The sequence below is a fragment of the Equus caballus genome, chromosome 23, assembly GCF_041296265.1.
Source record: "Equus caballus isolate H_3958 breed thoroughbred chromosome 23, TB-T2T, whole genome shotgun sequence".
Taxonomy (NCBI): domain Eukaryota; kingdom Metazoa; phylum Chordata; class Mammalia; order Perissodactyla; family Equidae; genus Equus; species Equus caballus.
The window spans coordinates 63,506,280-63,516,623 of record NC_091706.1 but is presented as its reverse complement, the minus strand read 5'-3'; the positions used below and the strand labels follow the sequence as shown (position 1 = coordinate 63,516,623).

The 10,344-nt window shown below is 40.1% G+C and overlaps 1 protein-coding gene across 2 annotated transcripts in view; it reads left to right on the top strand.

Moving 5' to 3' along the window:
• Nucleotides 1-20: 20 nt before the first annotated feature.
• The window catches only part of KIF24 (kinesin family member 24), a 60,457-nt gene continuing 50,133 nt past the window's right edge, over nucleotides 21-10,344 (top strand). The window contains exons 1-2 of one of the 2 annotated variants that reach the window (XM_001499631.7): nucleotides 21-191; nucleotides 5,999-6,088. The gene's annotated coding sequence lies outside the window, so the exon portion shown is untranslated. The remainder of the gene's footprint in view (nucleotides 192-5,998; nucleotides 6,089-10,344) is intronic. The other variant, XM_023627486.2, reaches the window with a different exon arrangement.

Below are 10,344 nucleotides of genomic sequence, written 5' to 3'. Positions count from 1 at the left end.
GCGCGGGCGTCGGCGCGGGCGTTCGAACCGGCGCTTGGCGGCGTTGCCATGGGGATGCGGCCTGGCCGCCGCCTCAGGCGCGTGAGTTGATCGCTGGACTCCGTCGCCCGCCTTGGGGCTCTCCCTTGCCGGCGTCGTCCTCTGCTGTCCGCAGACAGGGTTGACCGAGGAGGCATTTGGAAGCCCCAGAGGTGAGAAAGGGCGGGGGAGAACCGGGGCGGGCCCGGCCTGTCGGGCGCCTTGCGCCTGCCCGGCTGGAGAGGCTGCGCGGGACGCCCGCCGAGCGCGTGAGCAGGAGGGCGGTTGTGAGGGAGCCGGGAGTCGGCCTCTCCGGCTGTCGGAACCCCTTCTCTCCTACCCTTCATCCGCGGATCCCCGCCGTTTCTTCAGCGTTATCGCGAGCGCCACTGCTCGTCTTGCCTTTGGACCCGTAGCCTGCCTGGGACCTCTCAGAGCGCTCGTATTCGGGTTATTTGCGGACTTCCGCGAACCCCATTTTCTTCCCTGCTCCCACATAATCCTGAGGTCTTCGAGGCAAGGCAGGCATCTTTCGCAATGTCTTACACATAGTAGATTTTTCAGGAAGTATTTGTGGAGTCGAATTGAATTCACCAGATAGATGGATTCCCCTCTGTGCCCCGCCCTGTTTTCCCACCCCTACGGAGATCGTTTTTTTGTGTTCATGGGGGTAGGGGGAGGGCACCCTAATCTCATGCAGAAGGACTCTTTGTGTAAGGGGAAGGCTTTTTGGATGGCCTGCTGCACCTCTTCCCGCATTGTGGCTCTTGGTCTTGGTCTCCCAGTGCTTGTATTCGACTCCCTGTCTGCTGGAAAGAAACCATCTGTTGTCGCTGTTTGCCGAAAGAGTTGAGCTCAGCGTCTTAGTGACCCACAGCTGTGGTCGCATTTTGTGTTTTGAAAACGTTTCAAGTCATTTTCTCCTTTGTGTGTGTATTCTGCGTGTCGTGTCTCTGCTTCAGTGTATGTCACAGCTGCTTCCGTGGCCTCTGCATTCGTCAGGTGTCCATAATAGAGCTGCATCGCCAAGGCTGCTTCGTTGTTAACTCGTGAGACTGTATATTGGCAGTCTGTGTTGTTGGTGATTCCTTTATCAAAATCATAGCTCAGTGATGACTTTAAATAAAAAGATTGAAAAAGTCGGGTATAGCAGCTACATTCTTATTACCCTCTTATAAAAGTTTGAACGCTACCTTATAGCTAAGCTGCAGATCTATGACGTGTAATGGAAACCCGACTGGGGCTTCAGGGTTTGGTCTTGGTTTTGTCTCACTCATTCACTGTGGCTAGCTTTGCAAGTCATTTAGCGCTTTTAGACCTCACTTTTTTCCATTTGGAAAATCATAGGGTTGAATTAGATTATCATTCTTGTGGCTCTACTATCAGTTTAGTCAAGCAGTTGATGCCAGGTGGACATCACACACTCAGCCTCCTAAAAACCGAGCAGCTGGAAGGAATCGCTACCATTTACTGAGCATTTACCCTGTGCAAAGCACTATATCAAAGGCTTAATATAAATATTACATTTTTCTTAACATAGTACATTAAGGTGCTGTCTATGTAGCACTTCATTAAAAACTTTTGGTTTATGTTGTTAATGAAAATCTTTAACTATTCATAGTATGTCCCTGGGGCAAACTAGGGCATGATCCTCTCATCTTCCAGTTTAGGAGAAACAGCAGCAGATTCTTTGGGTGCAGTTTTGTTGCTTGTAAAGTGAAGGGTTAAACTCTTCTCAGATCCCTTACAGATCTGTTAATCCACTTTCCCGTGCTGTCTCAGCAGACCTGTTCATCATTTGTGCAGAGTAGATCCTCAACAAATTTTATTAAATGAATTGTAGAGTTCTGCTTCCTGTGCTTTGAGTGTTGTGGTCATTGTATCCTTCCGGAGTTGTTGTCTCAAGGATTTTGAGGTTCATGTCCCATTAAACAAGAAGACTTCAATAGGCATAAACTAATAGTAATAGGTACCGTTTGTATTGGAAAAACTCAGTTTTCCACCTGTGTGTCTTTTTCCTGTGTAGGAGAAAACCTCAGTTCTTTCCTGTGTGTCTCCTTCTGTGTGACTACTCACACAGAACGCTTCACTTCTGACACTTCCGGTCATAAAATGTGGGGGTGGGGGGAATTTCCCCCCACCAAGCAGTTCTCTGTGACACCATCTGAGTGTCCTACAATTAACTCAATCTAACACTGTCTACCTGGAGTTAGTGTCAGATTCCACAGGTTAAGGGCTCAGTCCCACAGTAGTGCTCCCACACCAATTCAGACACCAATCAAAAGTAGTTGGTCCCCAGGTTACCCACTTCTGTCTGATGTGGCTACAAATCAAAGGTTCCCATGACCCTCTCCTCAGATTTGATTAATTTATTAGAGCAGTTCACAGAACTCAGAGAAACACAATTATGTTTACCAGTTTATTAAAGGATATGATAAACGGTACAGATCAAAAGCCAGATGAAGAGATACGTAGGGCAAGGTCTGGGAGGGTCCCGAGCACAGGAGCTTCTGTGCCCATGCAGTTGGGGTGTGTGACCCTCCCAGTGTGGATGCGTTCACCAACCTGGAAGCTCTCAGAACCCTGTACTTTTGAGATTTTTATGGAGGCTTCATCACATTGGCATGATCAGTTATTAACTTAACTGCTCTGGAGAATGGGAGGTAGAGCTGAAAATTCCAAGCTTCTAACTATGGCTTGGTCTTTCTGGTGACCAGCGCCCATCCAGGAGCCCACCCAGAGTCCCCTCATTAGAACAAAAGATGCTCCTAGTGCTCTTATCACTTAGGAAATTACAAGGGTTTTAGGAGCTCTGTGCCAGAAACCAGAGTCAGAGACCAATATCTATTTTCTATTCTCTCATACGCTTTTATTGTTGAGTGTTTATGTATCAGACACTGGATTTAGCACTTTATTTATATTATCCCAGTTAATCCTCACAAAAGCAAACATCTTTTCTAAGCCACTGCCATTTTTTGCCTGTTGAACTGCAGTAGCTACCTAAGTGATCTCTCTCCTTCCATTTTAGCTTACCCCCTACAATCCATTCCCCACAGAACTGGCAAAGTGATCTTTAAAGATCATGTCCTTTCCCGTAAAATACTCCAATGACTTCCTGTTTCACTTTGAGTTAAAATCCAGGCACCCTTATATGACCCAATAGACCCTATGTAAGCTGGCCCCTACATTTCTCATACTGCTCTCCCTCTCACCTGTGGTGCTAGAGCCAAACTGGTCTTCTGTTGACTACTTGATCACGCCATGCTCATTTCCACATTAGGGCCAGTGTGCTTGCCTGGAATGCCCTTCTTCCTGATCTTTACATGAATGACTCCTTCATATTATTTCAGATTTCACCTCAAATGTCCCTTTCTGAATGAGGCTTTCTCTGATCATCCAGTGTGAAGTAGATCCTTCACCCTGCTTTATTTTTTTCATAGCACTTATCACTATCTGAAGTTTGTGTTGTTTATTTGATTGTTGATTATCTCCTCTCACTAGAATAATTGCGCCTTGAGGGCAATGACCTTATCTCTTTTGTTCACTGCTATGTCCTCAATGTCTAGAACAGGGCCTTGCTCATAAAAGGCCTTCGAAAACTATTTCTTGAGGCTTGGATGAAAGGTTCTTGTTGGAACTGTGACCATAGCTGTGTCCATAGCAATTCATTTGAGTAATAAAACCTTGTTTCGTTTTGTTGCCCAGGATCAGTGTGTCTGGGCACCAACAACTGGCAGAGTTTTCCTGAGCAATCAGATTGCCCTGATACAAAAGTTTCTACCACCTATGACTACATATGGTGTCAAATGCTTTTGCATAGTTTTAAAAACAGTGTAGGGATAATTATTCATTTATTCGTTAAATAATTATCAAGTGTTTATTATTTCCAAACACTGTTCTAGATACTGGGGATAAAAAGATTAATAAGAAACGTTTCTTGACCACAAGAAGATCATATTCTAGTGGAGGAAATAGCCATACTCATACATAATCATTATAGAATGTAACTGCAATGACAGAGATAGGCAAAAGGTATGATACAAACAAAGAAGGGATATCCAACCACATGTAGAGAGATCAGAAAAGACCTCATTTGTGTTTTAATCATTGAGTAAGAGACAGGTAAACTGAGGTTTGGTGAGAGTGGGAAGAGGCTATTTAAGAGCACAATGTGAATAAATGCACAGAAATAAAACAGTCTAAGAAGTTGACTCTCAACTGAAGAGAGAAATGGGCTAGACTATAGGCTTTGTAGGACTTGCTAAGGAGCTTGGCCTTTATCCTTTAGATAGGTGACAGGATCCCACTGAAGGATTTTAAATAAGGGAACAGCAGGGTCATAACTGTGCTTTCAAAAGGTTGATCTCTGAGCCAGCCCTGATGGTCTAGTGGTTAAAGTTCAGCGCTTGCCACTTTGGTAGCCCAGGTTCACTCCCCAGGTACAGAACCACACCACCTGTCTGTCAGGAGCCATGCTGTGGTGGCAGCTCACATAGAAGAGCTAGAACAACTTACAACTAGGATATACAACCATGTACTAGGGGTTTGGGGAGGGAAAAAAAAAAAGGAAGATTGGCAACAGATGTTAGCTCAGGGCAAATCTTTCCCTGAAAAAAAAACACAAACCGTATGGCTCTGTAGTGTAAAGGATGGTTTGGAGGGGACAAAACTGAAGACAGAGCAGTTAAGAGACACGTGATGATCTAGGTGAAAGATACTGGGGCTGAAACACCAAGGCTGTGGTGGTAGGAATGAGGATAGCAGAGGGGAAATTTGACAAATATTTATGAGATTAAATTGACTGGACCTGTTGATTAGATTTGGGATTGAAGGAGAGGAAGGAGTCTACAATACTTCTCAGTTTAGCTCTGAGTGACTGAATGGATGGTAACATCACTCACTCCGTCCTACCCGCTCCAACCAAGGAACAGAAAGGTGGAGAGGCAGATTTTGTGGGGGGTAATGAGTTTGGGTATTGACAAGTAGTTCAGATGCTCAATCATGGGGACATTTTGATAGCGATCCCTGCATGTTTTTGCTGCAAGACATCTGTAAGATTGTCGATTTTGTTGTGAGGTGAACTAAAGTTAGACTGGAATTCTGGAAGTACCCAGTTAATATTGCACAGTATCCAGGCCAAAAAGACTCTAGTTGAGATTTTGCCAGCAAGCAGTACTGTGTCTGTTGTAGTCTCTTAAGTTAGTTATCTACTTATGTTGAGATTTGATTGGTTAAAACTAGTGGTATAGAATCATGTAGCCAACATGTGGGTATCCAATCACTTTCTAACACAAATTCATATAGTTGTTTTTAATAAATTATCTATGCCGTGGTTTCTTCATTTGTAAAAAGGGAGGTGATGGTGATTGCCATGTGTCACAAAAAGTCTTGGAAGATTAATCAGGTAGCACAGTTGGTTACATATTAATAATTTAGATCCCAATGAGTGGAATTATTGTTTTAATTGTTCTTTGCTTTCTTAGTGTCACTCCTGTAGAAATAATTTTGGTGCCATTGTGGCAACAGTTCCCAAAAGGATGTAACGTTGAGTAAAAGGTTATCATCTTAGTAATTTATAAAAACTGATTGTAATTGTTATTTTTCCAGTTAAACACGTGAGATATATTTTGTTGAAAGTATTTTATAGCCGTAAAATAGCAAAAATCTGCAAATGACTTCTGCAATTGCATTAGACCAAGCTTTTAAAAATAAAGTACTAAATTTAAACCCAACATTGGTTGCCACCTGTTCCTGGGAATTCTTTCAGAATTAAACCGCTATATTTAGAGAGTAATACTTGCACTGTTTTAAGATAACTGGGTTCAACAATTTTGTTATGTTTATTTTTAGGTGATTGCATCCATGCTTTTCACCAAACTTAGAAACTTAGTAGGCTTGTAGTGGGGCTCTTGAGAAGAATTGCAGTAATTGCAAAACGTTAGCTACTCAACCGTAGATAAACTTGAAACTTTTTTTTCAGTTACGAAAAGAAACAATCTCTCAAAAACTGCTTTTGGGTATAAGTCACATGGGTGGCATCCTGAAATCCGCAGGGAGAGTCAAGAATTCCGTAAGTATCATACAGCCTCATTCCTTTGCAGCTGTTTTAAGCAGTTGTCTAGTATCACCTGTCTTCTGTTGAGATCAGTAGTCTATAGATAGAATAATGCCTAGAGTTTGAAATAACTAATTCCCTTGTTGGAGGAAAAGAGTATATTATTCACCTTTTAATCTCCCACTGATAATACTGAATTTCTTGTGTTGTTAATTAGAGACCTTATGCCTAACATGGGGTGCAGAAACATTTTCTTGAAAATTGACTGAGAATGTTGGATTTGTATTATGTCTGTTTCTAACGGTAAAGTGGGCCCGTGACTATTGGTAATTCCTTAATAATCATTATTATTAGTGGTTGTCTAGGGCTGGTTGGGCGGTTAGTATGTGAACATCCTAAAAGCCATTGAATTCACTTTAAATGGGTGAATTATATCTCAATAAAGCTGTTACATGTATTTTTTAAAGTGGTCATTGTCACAGTTTAGGGGAACACAGATGAAGAAATACTTCTTGGAATCAGAAGCTATTTTAGTCCTTGTATTTTCATGCTACTTCTGTAATAATAATAATAATAAGAGGGTATAATCTGCTGTAAGGCCTACTGACCTTCCTATGTAGTCCCTTACTTTCAGGAACAGCATTTTTTTACTTTCAGGAACAGGATTTTTTTTAAACTTGGAAATATGAATTCTGTAATAATTTTGAATATTTTTTTAAAAAGGCTATGAACACAGCTACTGTAAAAGTTACCCAAAGCCACATTTTTCTTTCCTCTTCACTGTATTCTTTGTGATAGAAATAAATACACCTTTGAGGAAGAATTGTTTAATTTCATAACCATTATAAAAATAACAGAAAGATTATTTGATACTTTGAAATCCATGTACAAGTGAGTCAGGCTGTTTTTCCTTTTTTTAAACAGGCAAGTTTATTTTATTTAAAATAAAGTAAGGATGAGGTTCCTAAGCATTTCAGTAAAATGAAATAGCCTTTGGTTTATGCATTATTAGGCTTATATTGAATTGCTTTTTTTGTTTTTTAAAGATTTTATTTTTCCTTTTTCTCCCCAAAGCCCCCCGGTACGTAGTTGTACATTTTTAGTTGTGGCACGTGGGGCGCCATCTCAGCATGGTTTGATGAGTGGTGCCATGTCCATATCCAGGATCTGAATCGGCGAAACCCTGGGCTGCCGAAGTGGAGCGCGCGGACTTAACCACTCAGCCACGGGGCTGGCCCCTGAATTATTTTTAAAAACTATGGTCATTATACCCACTTAGAATATGTTTGTTATGTCCTTCTAATTTATCCAGCTAAAGCTCTTGAGATTTTCATTCGTCGCCTGAAGAGTCTGAAAAACTATTCAACATGTGCATTCTTGACAATTCTTAACCGCAGCACAAGTTTCTATAGAAAATTTCAATACATTTTTTAAATTTCTTCCATGGTTAATTTTGGTTTTGATGATTATGGAAGTGAATATTTTAGAGGAAGAGCTTTCCCTTTTAGATACTATTGTAACATCTAAAATTTAATAGTATGTGTTTTCTTTTTGGAGTGATAAATATGTTCTAAAATTGGATTGTGGTGAAGGTTGCACAACTCTATGAATATACCCAAAACTATTGAATTGTACTCTTTAAATGGGTGGGTTTTATGGTGTGCAAATTATATCTCAATAAAGTTGTTAAAATTTAATCATGTCGTAGAGATATTTGTTGACCCTTTTTTCCCTGTTTCCTCTTTGATAATTAAGTATTTGGGATGTCACATGAATTTGAGAAACTAAAAATAACTTGGAAGCTTTAAAACTTGGGTCATTTTTCCCCAGCTTTTCTGATTAATAAGGAATACATATACCTTAGCTTTAGGTTTTCTACTTTTTTATAGTGCTCAAAAACTTTTATTAGAAATATTGAATAGTCTTGACAATTATTCAAGCAGGCAACAATAGATTCTGATATTATCTTCAAGTTTTTTGAAATTGTAATACCTGCTCCTGGCTTCATGTTAGTTACTGAGTTGTCTCCCCCTAAAAGTAGAAGACAAAACTCTTTTAGCAAAAACATCCTATCTACCATTGGGATTGCTTCGATTTTTTTTGTGGAGAGTACTTTTCCATTGACTCTATATGTATATTTCACTAACTCCTTGTTTTTCTCAGGTTGACTTAAAAAAATTAGACTGATTTAGGCAATTTCTTCTTTTAGTAGCAGATGTCATGTAGGTCAGTGAAAAAAGGCCTATGAAAAGTAGTATGATCGTTTTAGCTTGTTTCCAAAGGCCTAAGACAGGAAAATCACACAAAGTGGATTTTCCACAAAGTGGGAAATCTCTTCAGCCTCCATATGTTATAACATAACATATAAAATAACAATGACACTATATAATTTTATTTTATGAGAAATTCTAGAAAATACAACTCATCTTTAGTGACAGAAAGCAGGTCAATGATGACCTGGGGCCAGGGGCGGAGGAGAGGATTGAATGCCAGAGGGCATTAGGAACTTTCAGAGGTGATTGATGGGACTGTCTGGATTGTATTTTGCTTGTTATGGTGGTTACGCTGGTATATATTTGTCAATACTCAAAGAATTGTACACTTAAAATGGATCTAGTTTATTATACATAAATTATATCTCAGTGAAGTTGATTAAAAGAAAATCAGTTAAGACCATACATACACATGACTTATATTTGTGTCAAGTGTTGATCTTTTGATATGTAGCATCATCTAATATCTCCACATTATATATGGTAATAAGGCATTATGTCAACTATTTATGTCAGTGAAGGTGAGAAAAGTACTTACACAGTCATCATTGGTGAAACAGTTTTAAGTTAGTAGAAGCCCACACATAGTATAACTATTCGTTAGTATATTTTGCAAATATAATACATCTATTCTAGTATCTCTAATCCCTTACCTTTTGATTCTGTGTCATATATTCAGCTTTTCATCAATCAAATAATAGAAACTATCTTTTAATAGTGTTAAAAGTCTTTTATATGGCATGTCTGTCTGTTTCTAATAAGTCAACACTTCCTACATGCCAGGCCCAGTGATCCAGTGCTGAATAAGAGAGCATGGCCCCATCCTTATGGGGTACTTTACAGTTTTCAAATTAGTTTTACATAAATATCTTATTGCATCCTTTGAGAGAGGAAAGTGAAACTCAGAGCAACTAAGTGACTTTGCCCAAGATTACAGAGCTAAATGACTGAGAGTTATCTGATTCCGAGTTCAGTTTCAGGCAATACTTACGTGGGTAGAGCTACATAATTTAGGTAGATGAATGGAGAGTTTGAGGGAGCAAGATAAATAGTTGGATCGTATGCACATCCTGGAATGTGAATAAACTTCCTTGTGTATAAAGTTGCACGTATTCCCCTTCCAGTTTCTTATCTTGGTGGCAGAGAAAATGAAGTTTGAATTTCTGCCAAATGGATTTCTTCCAAGACTCTATTTCTGATTGTTACCCCAACAGCTGAGACCTAGCAATTTCTGGGTTTGTTACAAAGGAGAACTCTGCATACTTGTGGCATTGAATATGAGTGGGCCCTACATGTGAAAACCTGCCCATCTGGCTCCCATTGGATTTTGCTGATTTGCAAGGCATTTTCCTGGTGATGGCAGCTGTGAGAGATTCCATGCTGCAGCACAGATCTGCAGGGAGCCGCTCATCTGCTGAGCAGGGTAGATAGTGGGCCTCTTAGGGGACTAGCGATGGGGTTGTTTTCGCAGCTACTTCTGAAGGAGGCAGAATGGAATAGTGGAAAGAACATGGGACTAGCCATGAGAAGACCTAAGTTCCAATCTTAGAACTGTCACTTGAGGGTTGTGTTACCTTGGGCAACTCACTGATTCATTCCAATCTTTCTCTTCATAAGTAAAATGAGGGAGTGACGTATAATACAGATAAATCTCAAAATCATTATGTTAAATGAAAGAAGCCAGATACAAAAGAGAATATATTGTATAATTCCATTTATATAAGCTTTCAAAAAATGCAAACTAACGTATAATGACAGGAAGCAGGTCAATGTTTGCCTAGGGCCGGAAGCAGAGGGAAGGATGGAATGCAAAGAGACAAGGGCAATCTTTTGGGGCTAATGGAAATATTCTGTACTTTAATTGTGGTGGTGTTTTTACAGGTGTATACAACTGTCAAAACTCACGGAATTATACACTGTCGTGCACGTACACCCATAAAAGGGGATTCTGAGGCTGTTTCAGGGCTTATTAAGCTTATTGAAATAGATTTGGATTGT